This window comes from Coturnix japonica, chromosome 4 (genome assembly GCF_054131305.1).
Source record: "Coturnix japonica strain WE chromosome 4, WE-NBRP24, whole genome shotgun sequence".
Classification (NCBI taxonomy): Eukaryota; Metazoa; Chordata; class Aves; order Galliformes; family Phasianidae; genus Coturnix; species Coturnix japonica.
Window position 1 is genome coordinate 67,147,519 of NC_140666.1, and position 20,336 is coordinate 67,167,854.

Here is a 20,336-nt window from a genome sequence, read left to right on the forward strand (position 1 = left end):
TGTTTTTCTGTTTTGATTTTTAGTAGAAAACTTAATGTCGAAAATGAAAGCCTTGCTTATTTGCTGGATTCCCAGAGGCAGCTACTGTGGATGCTGGGAGCCAGCATTCTTCTTTTCAAACAGGGTGCTCCAATGGAAGAGGAAGGGGAGGAGGCTGTGAGCTCTTTGGCTGTAATCCATGCTTTATTCCTCTTCTTTGTCTATGAGAGGTGAATGCTTGACTCCTTTAACTCACAGTTAAATGATCGTAGTGGGTTTTTACTCTAAATACTTCCTTAGTTCCCCCCCACTGAAACTGAAGAAAAGGATGTGTACAGTGATATAAAAACAGGATTTAGCCCTGGATGTAATGACTAATGCTTTTTGCTTGGTTGACAGGTATGCAAGAATTTTCCTCTAGCGCCAAAGATTCTCTTTGCACCCTCCTAATGCACACAGCTGGATCAGTTGTTCCTTTGCAGTAAAAATAAGGACATACTTTGCAAAACAGTTCATGGTCCATGTGTATATAAGCCAAACAAAACTATGTCAGTGAATGAAGTGGCCACATTCCTGATTTGGCATTTTTATTTCTCGCGAGCAGTGAACCAAATTGGATATCACAGTTGTTGTTTTTTTTCCAATGACTCAATTAAAAAAGAACCGAAAAAACCTCAGTGTGCTAAAGATTATACAGACTCGACATGGTTTATTGCATCAGTATGCAGGAAGAAAACAAATGGTTCACTTAACACTTGGCATGAAGGTACCTCAGAAAAACAAGAACATGAACATCAGTGTTTTCTTTTTAGCCAAGGAGGATAAAGCAGTTCTAAGCAGGTATCTGCTGTCAGGTATGGAACTGGAAGCTTATAGTTTGCAGATTCACACAGAACGGGCAGATGCATTTCAGAGTTAATAGCTTCTCTGCCACTTAAACTCATACTAGTTCTAGTTTTTAAATGCAAGCAGGTCATCAGCGATGTCTGATACGATTCCCTAGGCAACGCTGGGATTCACCTGAGGTGACTGCTGTGAAAAGGGCGCTACCACCCACTTCCTCCTCGCAGCCAACCTCCATTACGCATGGAGGGGTTGCAGTGTTAGAGGAGCACGCAGCACTCACCCTCATAATCCAACATCTACAGACTACATTGCCCCTAACAGAACCATCACAGCAAACTCACGTTGATCACCAGGTTTAGGAACACAGTGGAGATAACCTCACAGAACTACAATACATTTCTAAGCTTTTTGCCCTGTTCCTTCAGAAAGCCTTAAAATATTTTCCAAGGTAACACGTTAAAAAGCACTGCCTCAGTAACACTACGACAGGCAGAAAGTGCAACGGTGTGATCTGCACGGCCTGGCAAATCTGCAAACATAAGACAAGCAAGCTTCCAAGAGAGGTGCGGCACAGCAGCACTGCAGTAGGTTGATGTTGCTCTCTGCAAGGCGTATTTTGAGGGAAGAGATGCTGCATATCTGTCTAGCACGTTTTCCCACAGGATTACTACTGACTACCCGAGGTCTTGTGTCAAATTGCATACGTGCAGCTAACTTCAGCCTGCTTCAGGCTTCTTGGCCGTGTCCTCGTTCTGGCAATGACACCTTTGTGTTGAAAACGTTTCTCTGTGTTCTCCTGGAGGTTTCCCATCCTCACGCTACCTGTGTACAGCCACGAGGCAGCTCAAACAGGAAAACCAATCTACCTGAAAAGCGATGCAGAGATGGGATGTGGGAGCCAAATCAAGTCCCTTCCTTCACTGCAGGCACCTGATTAACGGTGGTTTGTAGCTGTTGGCTGAACTGTGTTCCACAGCGCGCCCTGCAAAGTCCGCACCACCACCACAGCCCGCAGCTCGTACGAGCTTTAAGACCCACGCTCGGGCACACACAATAGAGCTAACGTTTATTATCAGACAGTCCTGCCGCCTCCAATCGCAGCCGTACGTTCCCGCGCCGACACAACGTATTTTCTGAACGCTCAGGGCCGAGGATTTCCACAGGCGCTGAGATGTCCCGGCCCCGCTGCCGGGCCCATACCCCGCCCCGAGCCGTAGAGGCGGCGCTGCGTGGCCGGGATCCCGCTCCCCGCCGGCAGGGCGCCCGCCGCCATTTCCTCCTCGGGCGGAGCGGGGTGAGGCGAGGCGAGGTGAACCCAGGTCAGGAAGGCGCGGCGCACAACGCGCATGCGCGGCCCCCTCCCGCACCCGGCTCCTGGCTCTCGCGCACGCGCAGTGGCCGCGCTCCGGAGCGAAGCGGCGCGGTGCGGCGGGTCGCAATGAGTTGCAATGGGTCGCAGTGGGTTGCAGTGCGCGGTGGCGCACGCGCGGTGGCGCCTTGGCTCTGGGCGGTGGGTTCGGCGGCGCATGCGCGGTGTGGGCGATTGGCGGGCCCGGCTGCCGGCGCTGCTGCCGCCGGAGAAGGCTGAGTGTGTGTGTGTGTGTGTGCGCTGTGTGTGTGTGTGTGTGTCAGTGCCGGCGGGCGCGGGGCTGCGTGCGGGGAGCGGCGCTCGCCGGGACAGGTCGGGCGGGCGTGCGGAGCGAGGAGCGGCGCGGTGCGGTGCGGAGCGGTGCGGGCTCGGCTGCCTTGGAGGGGGCGGGCGGGGGACGGGCGTGAAGCGGCCGCCGAAGTTTGACAGCGCCGGCGGAGTCCCCCCCCCGGCTGCGGGGCGGCGGCGGGGCGCGGGGAGGGCAGCGGCCGCCCTTGAGCGGGGGCGCGGGCGGCGGCGGGGCCGGGGGGCGCTCGCGGGGCAGCCGCTAGGCCCGGTGACCCACTTTGCTCCTGTCACAACTCCCGGGCACGTTTGGAGCGCCGCCCGCCTGGCCCAAAGCCCGGCCCGGCCGCTCCCGGCAGCGCGGCGGGCGGCTGCAGGCCGCGATCGGGCCCGGGGCGCTGCGGCAGGTGGGGCGGCCGCGGTCGTAGCGGGAAGGCGGCTGTCGTGGTGCTTTCAGACGTTCCCCGTAGAAACTTGGTGCGGTGGCTGCAAGCGCCCAACCGAGCGCTGCGCCGCACGCTGAGCATCGGAGTCGTTCCGCGCTCCTGTGGCTCCGGGCGCACTGAGCGCCGGGGGTCAGTGCGCAGCCGGGGCCGGGCCGCCCCGCTGTCTGTGAGTGCCCGCTTAAGGCGGCTCCGGTTGGTTTCGGTTTCAAATGGCTCGTACCTTGGGCCGGGACATGAACTCGGGATGTGTTTTCACGAGGAGCGAGGCTTGTAAACTCCCCGGGGGTATTTACACTGACATCTTCGTAAGGGCAGGGCTCTGCTGTAAGCGCTGAACGTTGACCTTCGGAGTGGCAGAAGGAAAGCGAGGCGCAGCTGCGCTGGGACGCACGGAGGTGCGAAGGAGCACAGGAACCGAGCACAGACAGCGATCCCCTAAAGCCTGACAGCGAGTGTGCTCTGATGGCACGGGGTGACCAGCGGCGCTGCGAGCCCGAGCTGCTGGCCCTGCTGGCCCTCCTGTCCCACAGAATCACAGAATTATCAAGGTTGGAAAAGACCTAGAAGATCATCTAGTCCAACCATTACCAATACTTCCAGGCTAAATCATATTCCTCAGCACCACATCCAAGCGTTTCTTGAACACTCCCATGGTCGGTGACTCCACCACCTCCCTGGGCAGTGCATTCCAATGCCTGACTACTCTTTCCAAAAAGTAATACTTCCTGATGCCCAGCCTGAATCTCCCCTGGTACAGCTTAAAACCATTCCCTCTAGTTCAACCATCAATTACACAAGAGAAGAGGCCAACCCCCAGATCACTACAACCCCTTCAGGAAGTTATAGAGAGCTATAAGGTCTCCCCTGAGCCTCCTCTTCTCCAGGCTGAACAATCCCAGCTCCCTCAGTCGCTCCTCATAAGGCCTATGCTCCAGACCCCTCACCAGCTTCATAGCCCTCCTCTGAACACGTTCCCGCTGCCCTCAGCCCTGCCTGCACCACGCTGCATGGAGCTGCATCCCGCAAAAGGCCGGGAGCGATCCCTGTTAAAATTAACCACCTTTTTTTTTTTTTTTTTTTTTTTTTAATGTGGTTATATTTAACCTCGCTCATTGCTTTGGGTGACAGGTGTGCCAGAAGGCAAGAGGATTGTTAGGGCAAATGCGCTAGTGAGAGGAGTGCTTGAGAAATACAGCGTGACCCAGGCAGTCCTGGCAGGGCTGTGTGAGCAGCTGGGTCACGCTTATATCATATCATACCATACGGGAGTAAAACTGGCTTTATCTGTGGGTATCTGCGAGTGTGAAATCAGGCAGCATTTGATTGTTTTAATAGGGAAATTCTACTTGATAGACGGGATGTTTTGCAAATCTTGCTACTGATTTTCATGCATGCATCCATTCGAGGTCCCTCGTTAAGAGCATTAAAGGCGTTGCTTTCAGATAGATAAAATACTGAATGTTTGTGTTGGGGTTTTAGGTTGAATATGAGGGACTGTGATGGGAAGGGGCGAGAATTTTGTCAGCAGTTCTGTCTTTAAGAAACAGTCCACGTGGTTTAGATAAAACAACCCACAAGCCTCCCAGGTTTGGTGTTTGATACTTTAAGATGTTATTCAGACATGCCTTGTTCCTTAATTATTCTGCATTGTATTCTTACATCAAAGAGTTTAACTAACATAGGTAAAATAAAGGATATGAGTAAAGCAGTATTTCTTTTTAAAAGCTTGAAAGAGCTCATAAAAGCTCCCTCCTGTAACTAATCTGAGTTTTTATGCTCAACAATATAAAAATGGAGCGGTAATTACTTTAATTTGTAGTGTTGGTTAATTATCTTGTTAGCACAGAGTTTCACTGAAATCGTAAATCTTCACAGATTGGCCTTGTTGAGGAAATCGCTGCTTTTAAAAGCTTTGAGCTTTTGCTGCTTTTTGGCCCTAGTCAAGCTCTGGAGGGAATATTAATAAATCAGCAGTGGAAATATCACCCTCTGGGTTCTGAATTCAGTAGTGCTTCAGAATAGGAGGTGTAAGAAGTGCGTCTTTGGTCATGCAGCAGAGCCTGAAGTGAAAGATTACAGTGCCTCAGTGTAATGCTGGCAGAGGGGGATACAGCCATTCCTATTGGGAGGATAAAGACATAGAGATTTTGGAAAGGGTCCAGAGGAGGGCCACAAAGATGATCAGGGGGCTGGAGCACCTCCCCTATGAGGACAGGCTGAGGGAGTTGGGTTTGTTCAGCCTGGAGAAGAGAAGGCTGCAGAGTGACCTCATTGCAGCCTTTCAATACCTGAAGGGAACTTACACCCAGGAGGAGAGTAAACTCTTCGAAAGGGCTGACAATGGCAGGACACGGGGAAATGGTTTTAAGTTAAAAGAGGGAAGATTTAGGTTGGATGTTAGAGGGAAGTTCTTCCCTAGGAGAGTGGTTAGGCCCTGGAACAGGCTGCCCAGGGAGGCTGTGGATGCCCCGTCCTTGGAGGTGTTCAAGACCAGGTTGGACGGGGCCCTGGGCAACCTGATCTAGTAAAGGTGTATGTTTGGTGGCCCTGCCAGGCAGGGGGGTTGGAACTACATGATCCTTGAGGTCCCTTCCAACCCGGGTCATTCTGTGATTCTGTGATCTCTCATGCCCTTCTGCGTGGTCCAGCTAGGGAAAGCAGCTCAAAATTGCAGCTGGGTGCTTTATTAGCTCAGGTAATGGGCTTTGAGAGGTAGTTTGAAACTGTTAGGTGTTCCCCAGTTTGTTTCTTAAGATGTGAAATGCAAAGTGATGGGAGAGGAAGAAGACTCATGGTTAATGCAGCTGCCTGCTGCCCTGAAGGATTGAATTCTCAGCCCATACTGCTGCCACAAAATGCCTTTGTAATGTGAAGGCTGCTTTAATTTGGGCAAACCTCATGCCTGAGTGTTTAATTTTATGGCTTTAATATTCTTTTACCGTAGTTTTAAGTGTATAATATGAATTCTTAAATACAGCTGCTTTCAGAATATGTAATCGTATCTTTCAAAAGTTTCTGTGCTTTGCAGTTCCCATGTACTTAATACTAAGCAGAAGCAACATGACTTCGTTTGTAGAGTCTTTTGTCACTTTACTGTTTGCTCACATTGGACTTTTTCCAGCTGTTACATTTTGTCATTAAAATCACTGAATGAGTTTTCTTACTGTGCAGTGATGTTCTGAGGAGCAATGCTGAGCGTATCGTAAAATCATCCGTAGTAACGTTAATGTTTTATTCAATGCAGATCCATTAGAAGTTGATATATCGTTTAAGATTCAGAACTGGTATTTTTGGTAGAATCTTATGAAGCTTAAGGGATATTGTGGGCTATCCTCATCTTTCCAATGCAGATATATCCAAGTGAGGCGTAAGAGTGGCGACAAATACTTTGTTCTTGTAGTAGTGTTTAATAATCTCTGTGTGAGAAAGCTTCAAGTTCTAGAGCTAAAAACCTCATTATGACATATATGTATTATATGTATTATGACAGCCTGCAACCACAGGACAAATGGCGTTGGAGTAATATCCATATGTTAAAACAGAATGAGACAGTTCTTAGTGAAAGATCTTTTTTAAGTGAATTTAAACATAAATACTGAAATATAAACATTGTGAGGCTCTGTAGGTGTAAAAAGATATTTGCAGGTGTTTCTGAGGAGGTTTTGATGCATGTTATTTTGGTATGTGGCCAGACCCAGAAGGAATAGAGAGGAGTCAGAATTGTGATTTAAGGTGGGTTCTGAATATTTAGTCCAGGATGAACTTATAGAATCATAGAATTACACAGGTTGGAAAAGACCTTGAAGATCGTCAAGTCCAACCACAGCCTAACCAGTACCCTAACTCTTAACAACCCTACACTAAATCATATCCCTGAGCACCACATCCAAACGGCTCTTAAACACATCCAGGGATGACTCAACCACCTCCCTGTGGAGCCTATTCCAGTACCTAACTACCCTTTCTGTAAAGAAGTTCTTCCTCATATCCAACCTAAATTTGCCGTGGCGCAACTTGAGGCCATTTCCCCTCGTCCTGTCGCTTGTCACTAGTGAGAAGAGACCTGCCCCACTCTCACTGTAAGAACCTTTCAGATACTGGAAGAGGGCAGTAAGGTCTCCCCTCAGCCTCCTTTTCCCCAGACTAAACTTTTAGCCATATGTTGGTTGTGTTTTTACAGCTCTCTGTAAAAGTTATCTGGGCACCTTGAAGCTTTGTTCTCACTCAGCTCCTCCATGCTCTTGTCAAAACGGAGCATCTTGGCACCTCCGCCTGTTTAGTATTCATAAATTAGGCAATCTGTAAATGAGGCACTCACTTGTCGGAAGGCATGTTCAAACCGCACCTGAGTCACACCTACGGGACTGGACTCGGGCCAATCTGGTGACTCTCCCTTTTGTTCAGAAGCACAAAGGAGGGACGGGATTGAGGTTTTTTTGATGTCTCCTTCCAAAAAAACCACAAAAGTCGGATGCTCCCAGCAACAATGAAAAACCCAAACACTAAAAATCCACTTTTCACTGCATACGAGGCGATTAAAGTTTAATTGGGCAAAAGAAAAATGCTACAGTGCTTGTTTTCTTGGAGCTGGAGGTGAAAGTGATGGGCAGCTGTTTTGTGGCCTCTTCCAAGAGCTCTTCAGTCTTTTCTTCCATATAGAACTTTAAATGTCATTAGGGAATGGGAACCAGAACTCTCCTCTGTCACGTTGGGACCCAGAGAGGTCTGCGTGCTGTTGGTTCAGTTCTGCCCAGCCTTTTGCTTCTCAGTGCTTCTCACTTGCTCTGAGCACTGATGCTGGAAGGAGAGGTCAGGAGTTGATCCAGCTTCCAGCACAGTGTGGAATCTGCAGTGAGGCCGTGCCTGTGATTCCTCTGTTCTGGCTTAGTGTGCTGTAACTGCTGCTGGACAAAAATGAGAACGTTTATTTTCCCCCTCTCTGGTGTGTCTTGATGGGAAAAGCTTAGCTATATACATCAGTATTGTGAGTACTAACATTACCAGTGTCGTAGACCTTCAGAAACAGGTGATGCTGAAGGCTTAGTTTTGTATTTACTTTACATTTAATGTTTGTGTACCTACTAACTTTTTTAGAAGTATTTGGCTGCCCAGGGAGGTGGTGGAGTCTCCTTCTCTGGAGATATTCAAGACCCGCCTGGACTCCTACCTGTGTGACATGGTGTAGGGAGCCTGCTTTGGCAGGGGGGTTGGACTCGATGATCTCTAGAGGTCCCTTCCAACCCCTACAATTCTGTGATTGCTGAGCAATGCAGCTGTCCCTGGCTTTGGTGCTTGTTTCTATTACAGCTACTTGAAAGGAGGTTGTAGTGAGTTGGGGGTCAGCCTCTTCTGCCAGGTAACAGTGACAGGATGAGAGGTAACAGCTTTAAGTTGTGCCACGGGGAGGGTTCAGGTTGGATGCTAGAACTGAATTACTAACACCTTGTGGTAGTAGTAGAGCTGTGGGACACTTGGAAGAGGAATGCTTGGGAATGGGCTTGTCATCCAGTGCGTATCTAACTTTTAGGTGTTTAATAGTAGGGTACAGTATTGTTAATGATGTAATACTGGCATTATAGGTCAAATCTAAAAGATTTTAGATGCAGCTCCTTTGATCCCATAAGATCCTTGATCCCATAAGCATCCCATTAACTGCTGACCTGACAGTTATCCAGAAAGTTCTAGCACTGCCACGTGAGTGCCATCAGGAAGTGGTTGTGAATGTATTGGGGACGGCCCTGGAACAAGTGGCCCCTGGAAGAAAGAGGAATGATAATGTGTGCATTTCTTTATGTGCCTTAACAAAAACATGAGAAGAAAAGTACAATTTTACATATTAAATGATTGTCTTGGAAAATATTTGAGTATGAGGTAGTAAGATGCACGATAAGGAAGAAAGAACACTGTAAAATAAATGACATTAACATATCTAACCTCACATTTCCACTTCCAAGGATTCTGCTGCTGCTTCTGCAGTAAATAAAACATGTTACTGTTTGTACACTTTGTGAAGTGCATCCAGGATGATAAAAGCTTTTATTGGTGTAGTAAATATTAGTTGCTGGCATTTAAGAGTATTTGGTGTTTTTGGTGGCTGTTTCACTGCATGTTTAATACAACATCAGAGACTGGTGTTGGTCTTTTGAGTAGTGGATGTTACTCACACACATTCTGACAAAGCTGTTGTGGAAGACTCATGTTCCAGCAGCTCAGTGACTGCCTGCAGGAAGGTGGTTGTGGATTCTGAGAAGGGTAAACTCACGCTGCTGTGGGCAGGTGGGAGATGGGGAGTTCTTCCTGTGGAACTTGTTAGAGAAATGCCGGAGGCTTAGGCTGGTTTTCCTTGGTCATCCAGAAGCTTCAGGCTGTGTTATGGGGAGAAATGGTGGTGGTACTTGAGGGGACTTTTCTAGCCCTCAGTCCTCTAGGGGTGTGTTTTGTATTTGAAACATGAATGTGAAGATGTGAGAAATCAGGAAGTGCTTCACCTAAATCTGCTTGGCTCAGGGAACAAGCAACAGGGGAGGTGGCTTTTTGTTGGTTTTTTTTTAGGCCCGATTTCCTACAGAAAGTGATTGATACTGTTTATCCCTTTTTTCCCCTCATTCTTTCCTTACATATTTGCCAATAGCTTTTGTAGTCACAGGACACTTGCAACCGTGTTTGTAGGAGGGATAGAGATCTCAGAGTGTCACATTCCTACAGTTTTGGGGAAGGCAAACAAACTGGGTAGAGAGAAACCTGTCAGTTCCCTTTCTTGAGAGAGAGAGAGAGACGCCGTGCTGTGAGTTTGGCTCTGATTTGCTTTTCAGCGTGTGCAGGTCTCTGCTGTGCAGGAGGTGACTGGTTGTAGGCTGCCTTGTTACTGTGGGGCTGATGAAAGGCAGAGCTGTAGGAACTGTGCCCTACTGCCCGTTACTGGGTATTCTGATCATTAACTGATGAATTATTGTCCTCGTCAGAATTAGGTAATAACATAGGTACTGAAGTTCATAGCACTGTGATCAACTTGCAAGATTCTCTTTAGTCTCAGTGGAGTGTTTTGTCCTTTGTGATGGTAGGTCTACAGAAATTTCTGTCAGGCTTAGTGGAAGTGGGGGGGAAAGTGAAGAAAACTTCACTAGCTTGTTTTTAACTCCTGGACAATTCTCTGCTCAGTAATACCAGATATTCTTTTCAAACCTCTGTTACAGATAGAATGTTTACAAATTTTGTAGGATGCAGCTTATTACAATATGTCAGTTATGAAGTACTGTAGTAGATGTAAAATAGCTACACGGCTTTGACTTGTGCTTGTTTTAAAGTAGTTTTCGTAGTAACAAGTATTCTGAAGTAAACCAGCTTCTCTTCTGTCTGTGCATAGAAAAGCAAGTAGCAGCATGAATCATGGCTTCCAAGAACTGTCAGAGTAGGAATGCACATTCTCCCCCTATTCACACGCTTTCCTCGCTGTCAATTTTAATGAGGTAATATGATTTAATAAAGCTTTTCTTGCCATCCGCTGCAGCAACATTCATTATATGTAATCAGGCTGCTGTTAGCTAGCGTGTGGCTGAGGGTGAAAGTAGTTTGGAACTTGTGTGCTACTTTCAATGATAGCTTGTTATTTCAGTAACCTTGCTTAAAATACATTTCATTATCCAGCAGCAATACATGCAGATTTTCAGGTGAGAATATTTTTGTTGTTTTGAGGGTTTTTTTCAGATTGCATATATATATTCATATATATAAATTTTGCCAGCCTAGCAGTATTAAACATTTTGTGCTGCGCTAAAGGTTTACGTGATGTTTCCCAGGTAAAGACACAGTTTGAGCCTCAAGGAGCTTGTGATCTAAGTGCCACTGATAAAGAAAATGAGGAGAATGAGCTAAGAAAAGGGGACAAGGATTCAAATGAATGTAAGTCATAGCAAGCAACTTAAACAAGTTGTAATCGCTATGTACAGAGTAAGGTAGACCAGTGTGGAAAAAGGTGAGAGTATAGAGGCAGAAGGCAGCATAAAGCAAATCCAAATAGTAGAGAGATTTGAAGGAATAGAGGGAAAATATTTTACTGAGCAGGATTTGGAAAGCATAACAACATCAGAAGAGTGGGCTGAATCAAGATGAAGATGAATGGGGATGTGGTAGGAAATGGAGAGAGGAAAAACAGAGGAAATGTTTAAATTATGGCTTTTATGAAGAGGAAAAAAGAGGAAAAAAATAGAAAGAGACAGGGAAAGGGCTGGGGAAATGTGCTGGTTTGATCGGTTTGGCAGGAAAGCTGGGACACACATCTTAGTGCTAAGACTTTCCCTTACCCCCTGCCCCACCCTGACATTCAGCTCTTGATTTCAATAGCTTTCAAAAGGAGTGGCAGATCAACAGCACTGGCCTGAAAACTCAGGCATGTGTGTTCCCCTGTCACTGTCTCTCATTCCACTCAGGTTTTGAATGAGCCGGTGGATTTCTTTATGCATTTCTGCACCATTGAGGTGGGACACTTGGCTTCTAGAAGCACCTTTCTTCTTCTCACATTAGACTTGCCTAATGAAATATACTTTTGTAATCGCCTTCTTTAGTCACTGGCATTCTTTCTCTCTATTGTGACATCTTCCAGCTGCATTGTATGTATCTGGGGACAAGATGGGGACAAATTAAGGATTTTGAAGTTCTTTTTTTTACATATGTCAAAAGGAATTGGTTTATGATGGAAATAGGTGTATGGATTCCTTAACAGATATACTTTGCCTCATGCAAGTGTTCACTGCATGATTGTCAGCAATGCTGTTGTTACCACATTCTGGCATGCGTATGTATAAAGCTCATCCCTGTTTGTAGGAGTGATACTTGTAGGAAATGGGGAGTTGCTTTTGTAAAGTAGTGTTTGTTCACATAAATATTTGGGGTATGGTTTGCTTCTACTCAGTGGAACTCACTGACGTTTACGTTTGTCCTCAGTGAGGGGAAGATGGCTTTTGCTCTTTGCTGTGCTATGCTGCGTTGCCTGAGTGTTCTGAGGTGGATCACACCTACTGCCGAAACCCTCATACGAAGTTAAGATTGTATCAGATTGTATCGGTGTATATCGATTCTGGAAATGTGGCTGGTGTATCACTGGTGTTATGGAAGAAGGGCATAACTTGCTGCAAAGCAATTGTAACAATGTTAACATGTAGTAGGCGCTGTTAGAACTGTAACTGTGGTGCTGCCCTCAGGCTGTTGTGTTAGGCCGCAGGTTTGGTCTTCAGGCTGAAGGAAGTTCAGACTTTAGAGCTGAGTAAAGGGAGGGATATGTACATCTGAAGTTCTCATGGGCACTCTAATTTTGTTGAGTATAGAGTTGGGGTGTGAAGTTGTGAACTCTTTAGGGCTAGAACGAAAGTGACCATAATAGCAGGAGATGAAATGGGGCAGCAATCAAGGGCTCATCCACAAGTTGTTTCAAATAGATTCATTTTCATAGAGCTGTTTTTTTGTTTTGCTTTTCAGAACACTGTGCCAAAAAAGACTTTTGCTCAGATGACATCACATTTGGACTACTAAAGCTATCCACCCACTTTTCAAGGCATAATGGATTTCTAGGTAATTTAAGTAAGTATGTAGATTTTATTGCTGCTAAAACAGTACTGCTTTAAACAGAAGCATCTTTTTTTTTTCAACCTCAGGCAAGGTAGACATTTCCCTTCAATTTGAGATTGAAATTAATGTTGTGTGGGTGGCAGAATATACTTCAAATAAGCTTTTAATAAGCTCTCATCCTGTAGATAGGAGCATAGAATAAAACAGTTGTGCCTGAGAAACCAGAAGGAAAAGAAGCAACCCATGATGGCACCATCCTTAGCAGTGACATATGCTAATGTGGCCCTGCTGCTTTAGGAGCCTGAATTAGTGTCTCTCCCAGGCTATGCTCACAGCTTGTTGGGGCCTTTTTTCACAGATGCTCTTGTTAAAGTGGTAATGATACTCCATGAATATACAACTACATACAAATCAAACAAATGCACCTTAATAGGTTCCAATTAGCAATCCTTCTGTTCATTTGTAATCGTGTTTCTGAGAGGGTTGCATCTCCCCACTGCCTTGATTTGGTGCTCTGTTCTATCCAGCTGAAGATGGGCCAGGAGGTGCAGATTTTCATCTCTGCAAGATTCATTCATGTCTTGTCATGCAGTATGTTTACCAGTTGCTTTGTACATCCATGGTCATGCAAATTGGAGCATGCGAAACCAGGCAGATAGTCTAGGGTTCCTTTTGTGAGTGGCTGGGTATTAATGTTAAACTTTTACAGTGACTCTGTCAATTAAAAAGGAAAAAATAAATAAATTAAAAAATCCCTTCAAGAAATACAGATCTACTTAAATGTATCAGACTTTGTGCCAGTCTTTCTCAAACTAGGTAGTTTTGTCTTGCTTGTGATAGGTGAACAGACCTAATCTGCTCCGTGCCTTAGTAATGTCAGGCACAAGCACTGAATAAGGAGACTTCAGTGCTCTCAGTGCTTTTCCTTGGCACACCCCCATTATTGTGTTCATTCTGTTTGTGCAGTTCACCTTCAGTAGGATATTGCCATAATTATTGAGCATTTTTGGCACAAATTTTCTTTATTCTGATTATTTATTGCTATCTTTGTGTTCAGAAATATTCATAATAAAGTGGACTGTGTGCAATAACATGTGCTGTACAAGGTTAAAATCACAACAGAGGATTTTTTGAGCATCCTGATTACTTATAAAGTAAAGCCCTGAATATTCATAATTGTTGTCCTAATGTTTCTGTGCAAGCAAATGGCTCAGTAGAGATAAAAGTATTTTTTAATGCTGATTTGTAGAAATAGGAAGATAACAGAGATTTGAAAGCTGCTGTTCTACTTGATGTGCATGCATGTGTAAATATGTGCAGTTCTGCCTTTGCTTCTCTGGAAATGTGCCTGTCACCACTTGTGGAAAAACCCCTTTACGAAGGAGAAAAGCCAAGTCAGACCACTGTCATTTAGATTTGTTTTTATTTGCTGTACTTCCATAGTGTAAGAAGGAACGGTGGTGCATTGGAGCCCATCCATAGGAGATGGGAAATGTAACATTATAGGGCAGGTAGTTTCTCTCTGTCATAATTATTGGGGTCACTCTATTTATCACAGTGAAGAAAAATCTCAACTCATTAAATCAAAATATGTCTAGTAGGTTCTAGAAAGGTAATGATCTGCAAGTGGTCAGTAGGTACCCATCAGATTTAAAGAGAAAGAGATTCCTTCTGAGCAAGCTCGGAGTTTATCCCGGGTTTTATCTTTGGATCAGAGGAGTTGACTGAAATTAAATAAAGAAGTGAAGTTGCTGACCAAAGCAAAGCTATGCCCTGTGCAGGCAGTGGGGAGGGAGAGGAGCTGTGTAGGAAAAATTGCTGCTATGTTTGTCAGGCTATTCCAATTGTGAAACAGTAATACAGATTGCAAGACAGGCAGGAAGCTGTAGTTCCACTTTGTTTTGCTGAGAACAGACTGTAGCGTTGAGAACTGTCTTAATGTTTCCCCTTCCACCTTTTGCTTATTACAGGATGGTGCTGAATTTTTTTCATGCGTTTTGGACTTTCTGTGTAGAACCAGACCCAAAAGTTTCTGGTGTTGATGAGTTACAGGAGGGTGGTTCTGTATAGTAATGAATTGGATGACTTCTTACTGCTTCACTTTTTATAGATTAAGAATGTAGTATTCATATTAAAATTTCACAGATGCTTAATGATGCTTATAGTCATTCAACTGAATTTTTATTACAGTTGATGAAAATGATTATTACCTTATTATTCTGTTGTTGGTTTTGCTTTGAAGCCCAGGCTCACACAGAAGAAATCTTCTAAAATACGTAAAATACCTCATCTCTTAAAATTTCAACTTCTGAGGTAGTGTATATGTATTTAGGGTTGTATGTATTTAGGGTTTGTTCCTTAAAAGATATATTTTTGGGGGCATTGCTTAAAAATGATTTTGTTTTCTTTTCATCTCCATTTCAGCAGATGCAGTGTGAAGCCCATTCCTTCATTTGCAAAAACCTCTGGAAAGTTATTTGGATGCTGTATATTGAATGTTGGTGAAATTAGGTGAGTCTCTGTGAATGTTTTAATCATTCTAAGCAACAGGATGAGTTAATCACATGAGACCAAATCCTGTTTATAACTTACAATGCTGAGATACAATCTGGCATTTAACTTAAAATCTAGAAGATTAAATTATTAGATAAGCAAATGATGTAGCTCAGAAAAAGAAAGACAAATGTTATGAATGTATTCCTGGATTTTCCCTTTGCTTTTGTACAACTATATTTGTAATGCTTTTCTTTTAAAGAAACTTGTATAGTTTTTTGATTTGTTTCCATTGGCATATCTGCCACAGTGTTCCTGTGGCTGCTGTCTGGGATGATTAGGATCAGGCATTTCAATACTGGCATAAACAAATATTAATGTATCATTAACCCATTTTCTTTTTAAACTCACATAGTCATTTACTTCTGGATGTTGAGATGAGTTTGAATGATGGAAGAAAGTACATGTTCATCTTCAGTTTATCTTCAATTCATGTTCATCTGCAATTTAGATTGTTATGGGCAAGTTATATTTTGGTAGTAGCGCTTATAGACCTGTTTTGGTGTCAGTTGTGTGAACTGCAGTGAGAAAAATACTGTGAGCTTTGAAAGTTTAGAGATGCCAACAACTTCAGTTTTCACTTGCTGTATTTAGTAGCACAGGTAACAAGAGGAAACAAATCACTGAGACAGAAAATCTGAAAGAAATAGCCAGTAGGTTGGTACATACTGTTTTCTGTTTAGTTTTGCTTTTAACATGGTGAGCAGCTAAAAGCAAAAGCTTCAATTTCTCTAGAATCAGCTCCTGTTCTGTTTTGTGAGATGGTACCTGTTTTTTTTTGGAAAGGAAGAATACAATTGTAGTATTTCATTACCATTTTGATTTATGTCATTAATACGGTTTTGGACAGAATCTCTCAACTAGTTCCTTTTAGCACCTACTGGTTCACTGTGTTTGAATTACATTCCTTTCTGAGAAAACAAACTTTTAAGCTCTGCTGCAGGTGTGAGGTGCTCTTCTGTCTCCACTGGGGACATACAGGCCTGAATCCATTCTTAAATCCTCAGAAAAATTTGAGTGGTCTGTGTGATGGTAACGTTTGCTTCTGGAGGCTCAATGAAATCGATACAAAATAGACCTGCTCGAGCAGTATCGGCATGAGCTGCTTTGGTCTGCTGGTCCTTTTCTACTGCTTCAGTTTACTCGATAGTGGTGACACGGCCAAAATTGTTTGCTTTGGTTATTAGTGAGAAGCTGAGGATCATCAATGTCTCTGATGCGAATCTGTTTTCTGAATCTGGTTATACATTTCATGACTAATATTTACAACCTACACAGCCTTCAAAATTCCACACGCTTTCTTTGTGGCTTCATTTTATACAAACTGTTAGGAAATAGGGGGAAAAAAAACCTGCAAATGACAGTGAATCAAATGGCTTGTAGCTGTCTTTTGTAATTGATTGTTGTTTCATCTGGTTTTCTTCCCTATTTATGTTCTTAAATTGTGGAAAATAGGAGTCGTATGATATTTCTTATAACTGTATGTACAGTATTGAAATCTGTGCACTTCCTATTCCAGATTTTCCTTGAATTTTTAATCAATGTTGATTTAAAAATAAAACAAAAAGGCCCACAAGCCCAGAGTTCTGTTGCAGACATCAAGTCTGAGCAAGACGACAAAAAAGAGGTGGTTTTCACAAATGTTTGCTGTTTCTACTGCTTTTCTATGCATTATATCAAGAATCAATACTGATTATTTTTTTCCTTCATTCCTCAGTTTGAGGTTAAAGATGGCAGCTGTTAATGCTTTGAGAATTTAATATTTAGTTGCCAGTGTTAAATCATTTCATCTTGAACAAACAGTTGTCAGAGTTCTTCCCATCTGTGCCTGTATAGCTTTAATTCTCAGAGATTCCCAGGCACTTGTGAACACTTGCTGTTACAGTGATATCCTGCCTGCCTAAGGCAGTGATTAGAAGTAAACTCAGTTATATTTTCTGTTTATCAGATTTTTCCACGTTTCAGCTCTTGATGCATTCTTCCCTAGAATCATTCAAGGTTCAAGTATTCTATTAAGGTTGCCATTGGGAGCATCAGTTCTTTAATGTGATCATTAAGCAAACTTGTAGCATTGCAGATATCAGCACCGTTTAGGAAAACTTCAGGTTGTTATTTTTGGGGTGGCTTTTTTTTTTTTGTATTAAATGTGGTGTGGATTTGTTTTGTTGTGTTTTGTTTTGTTTTTTTTTCCAAACCAAGTTATTTGCAGAATAATTTAAATAGGTTATATTCACAACATTATTGCATATTATAACTAGTGTGAAAATGTTCGATGTCGTATTTTGTTCTCCCGGGCTTAAAGCATCTCTCTGTTCAAACTGTATAACCCTTTCTGAAAGAGATCGTTACATACATGTTTCAAAGACTTCAGCTAGCAAAAAAAAACCAGAACATTAAGTAAAAATCAAAATTTAATACTCTGCTGCTTCATCCAGCAGCCTTAAGAGGTGGCCTTATTGAGGCAAGAACAAGCCTTTAAAAAGAAGGCAAATGTTGAGAGTCAAAACTTGAAAATCATAAGCCAGCAAGTTATGATGAGCCCTTGTTATTTTAAGTAACATTGCCTTCAAAATATTGCTCTCTTCTGTATTTTGTCCTCACTCTGTTTGCAAATTTGTTCACGCATTAGGCATAACTAAACTGTTTCCAACTTAATGTATGCCTAAGTAAAGTATGGCTGTATTCATTAGCCTTTTAGAATGTGGCCTCAACATCTGATTTATATTAGTTCCAGTGTTTCTTATGAATGAGGATAAATATTGGTATCCTATTCCTTGATACCAGTGTTAAATAGAAACCTAGCAAGATCCCAGGAATCTCTAATGCCTTTATAAATACTTTCTTCATGTTACTTTTCAGGACTTAGTACTAAGTCTGAATCAGATTCTGTTGATAAAGTGAGAAAAGAGACTAAATGGAACGTCCTATCTCATTTGATATGATTCCAGCTATTAACTGTAGGTCATATCTAGTGCAACTTGATTTTTAACTAGATCCTCCTTGCTATTTGAGATGGCAGTCTTTTAAGCAGTGCTAATTTTAGGATCCTCAGTAATGACCTGGAAGGGAAGGTTCGAAGTGTTTGTGAGTAAAGCATGGTGATACTAATTTGGGAGTTATTGAGAACTTGAGAGAGCAGAGAAGGCTTTGAGGGGGTAAGAAGTAAGCATGCTGAGTTGGGTGTGGGTGAATAGAAGTGGTGTCATCGTACTGTTCTATAAAATAAAAGCTGGAAAAATTGTGAAAGAAAAAAAAGCTGATGGAAGCCTAAAAAGTGGTTAAAGTGTCGTGCTGATATAGTGTGTGTGGTCCCAAATAGCTGATATCATTTCATGTTGAGTATTATAGACAGTGCAAAAGAGCAACGGGTCTAACGTAGGTAACTTGGAGCACTCATATGAAGCTCTTAAAAGCATGTGGAGAAGTATCAGAATAGAATCTGAATTTCTGGAAATAAAAAATGAGTTTAATTTGAAAAATTTACTTTTTTTCCCCCATACTCCCTCTTGAAAGTTCTTATCTGAGCAGCAAAGCTTAAAAACACTCGGCTTAAAAACTCTACAGTTGTATTATGTTTTATGCTTTTCAGTAAGTATGATTTTAAAACATTATTGAAAGTGCTTGGAGAGTGGAAAATGGTTGAGACTAGTTGTGCTGCAAGTACTGAATTACTCTGCAAGCTCCAGAGAATGTTCATTAAAAAAAATACCTGATGTTTGAAGAGGAATTCTGTTGTCATAATCTATCAAACTAATTTGCAATTAAGTAGACCAGACTTTGATGTGATTGTGGTTAGTAGAAACAAGGAGTTTGTTGGTGTGTTTTGGTGCTCCTCTGGTGACCCTCATAAGGTGAGCAAGTGGACTTCCTGAACTCCACATACTATGCACAAGTTCTGAAGGTTTCTGCTTGTGTCAGTAGTGAGCCACAAGGAAGGAGTGAATGCTGCTGCTGCTCAGAAGAATGAAGAAAGATGCTGAACAAATGTCACATCTGCATAAACTGATAGGGTATCAGAAAGATAAATGGCTAAAGACAGTTATTTAGAAGTTGCATTGCTTCTTCAAATTGCAGTGGCATTCCTTCTAATAGCATTAATTGAACACTGAGAAATTCAATTGTGTTCAGTACTCTAATATTTGAATATTTAAGCAGGTGTTTCTCCTTTATTACTGTGTATGTAAGGAATGATTACAGTAAAATTACATTTAGAGTTTATACACTGTTGCTGTGGTGTGGCTGCATCCTGCATGCAGTCCTGTTCTTTCTTTTTATAATATACCATCTTTCTTGCCTGAGCAAGTCATTCTATTTGCTAAATGTTGCGATCCATTTCCTTTTGTTCACGTTTATAACATAGGTGACTAAAGGATACTTTAAACTCTATCCCCAGAGTAGTTACAGATTGTTTTGCAGGGGCTTGTAGGGACAAGAAACATCTTTTGCCTTGGATTTGTCCATTTTTTCACATCTAAGACAGCAGTTAAGACATTTCCTCTGAGCACCAATTGTAAAGCTTTCTAATTTATTTTGCTTTTTTATTTTCCCCTTCCAGTTAAGGTACTTCTTGCTATTGTAATGAAGTATGTGTCCTGTGTCTCAGGTTTTGCAATCACTGTAATTCCAGTTGAACCTGGATTGTTATAATGAAAGTTCTGACAAAAGATAAACTCTAATGTTCTGTGTAATGAGACTAAGGAGATGAACAGTGATTCTGAACAATGCAGATGTTCAGAATTCTGTAACTGTAGTGTTGAGACTTTGATTGATGTATAAACTTGCTCTTTCAGTAACAGGTAACTGTACTGTGGGGAGGAAACACTGAAGAACTTACTGGCAGGCACCAGATTGTAGAAAAGTAAGTCTACATTTAAATTCTCATTAATCTTATGAATATAGCAGCAACTGTGTGCTAATACAAATGTGGGGGAACAGAGGGAGCTGCAGAGAGGTGAGGTTACTTCGGTGTTTAGTTAGAAGTTAGTCTGGTATTTTTGACTTGGACTTTGCTTGAGTATTTGAACAAAAAATGTTCCGTCTCTTCCATTTTATGGTAAGATGAACATGAAGTCTCAGTTCCTCTTTCTTTTCCAAGACAGTTTCCAATGAAGTGTTCTGTCACTTCGCTCCACAGGCAGTCAGTCTGCTCTTCCCAAATGCTTTACAGGATAATTTGGTTGTGCATGAGTCATGCGTGCTGGGAAATCTAAGCATCAGAAACAGTTGCACAGCTGCACAGATCGAGGATTGTGCAATCAAATTAGGAAAAAAAAAGGCCCATCACTAAATATTTTTCA

The 20,336-nt window shown here is 42.8% G+C and overlaps 1 protein-coding gene across 44 annotated transcripts in view; it reads left to right on the top strand.

Moving 5' to 3' along the window:
• Positions 1-2,201: 2,201 nt before the first annotated feature.
• The window catches only part of CLOCK (clock circadian regulator), a 52,138-nt gene continuing 34,003 nt past the window's right edge, over positions 2,202-20,336 (top strand). For 5 of the 44 annotated variants that reach the window (XR_014945022.1, XM_085544324.1, XM_085544352.1 and 2 more), the window contains exons 1-4: positions 2,350-2,506; positions 12,397-12,498; positions 14,911-14,997; positions 19,830-19,897. The gene's annotated coding sequence lies outside the window, so the exon portion shown is untranslated. The other 39 variants (XR_014945023.1, XM_085544325.1, XM_085544355.1 and 36 more) reach the window with 30 other exon arrangements.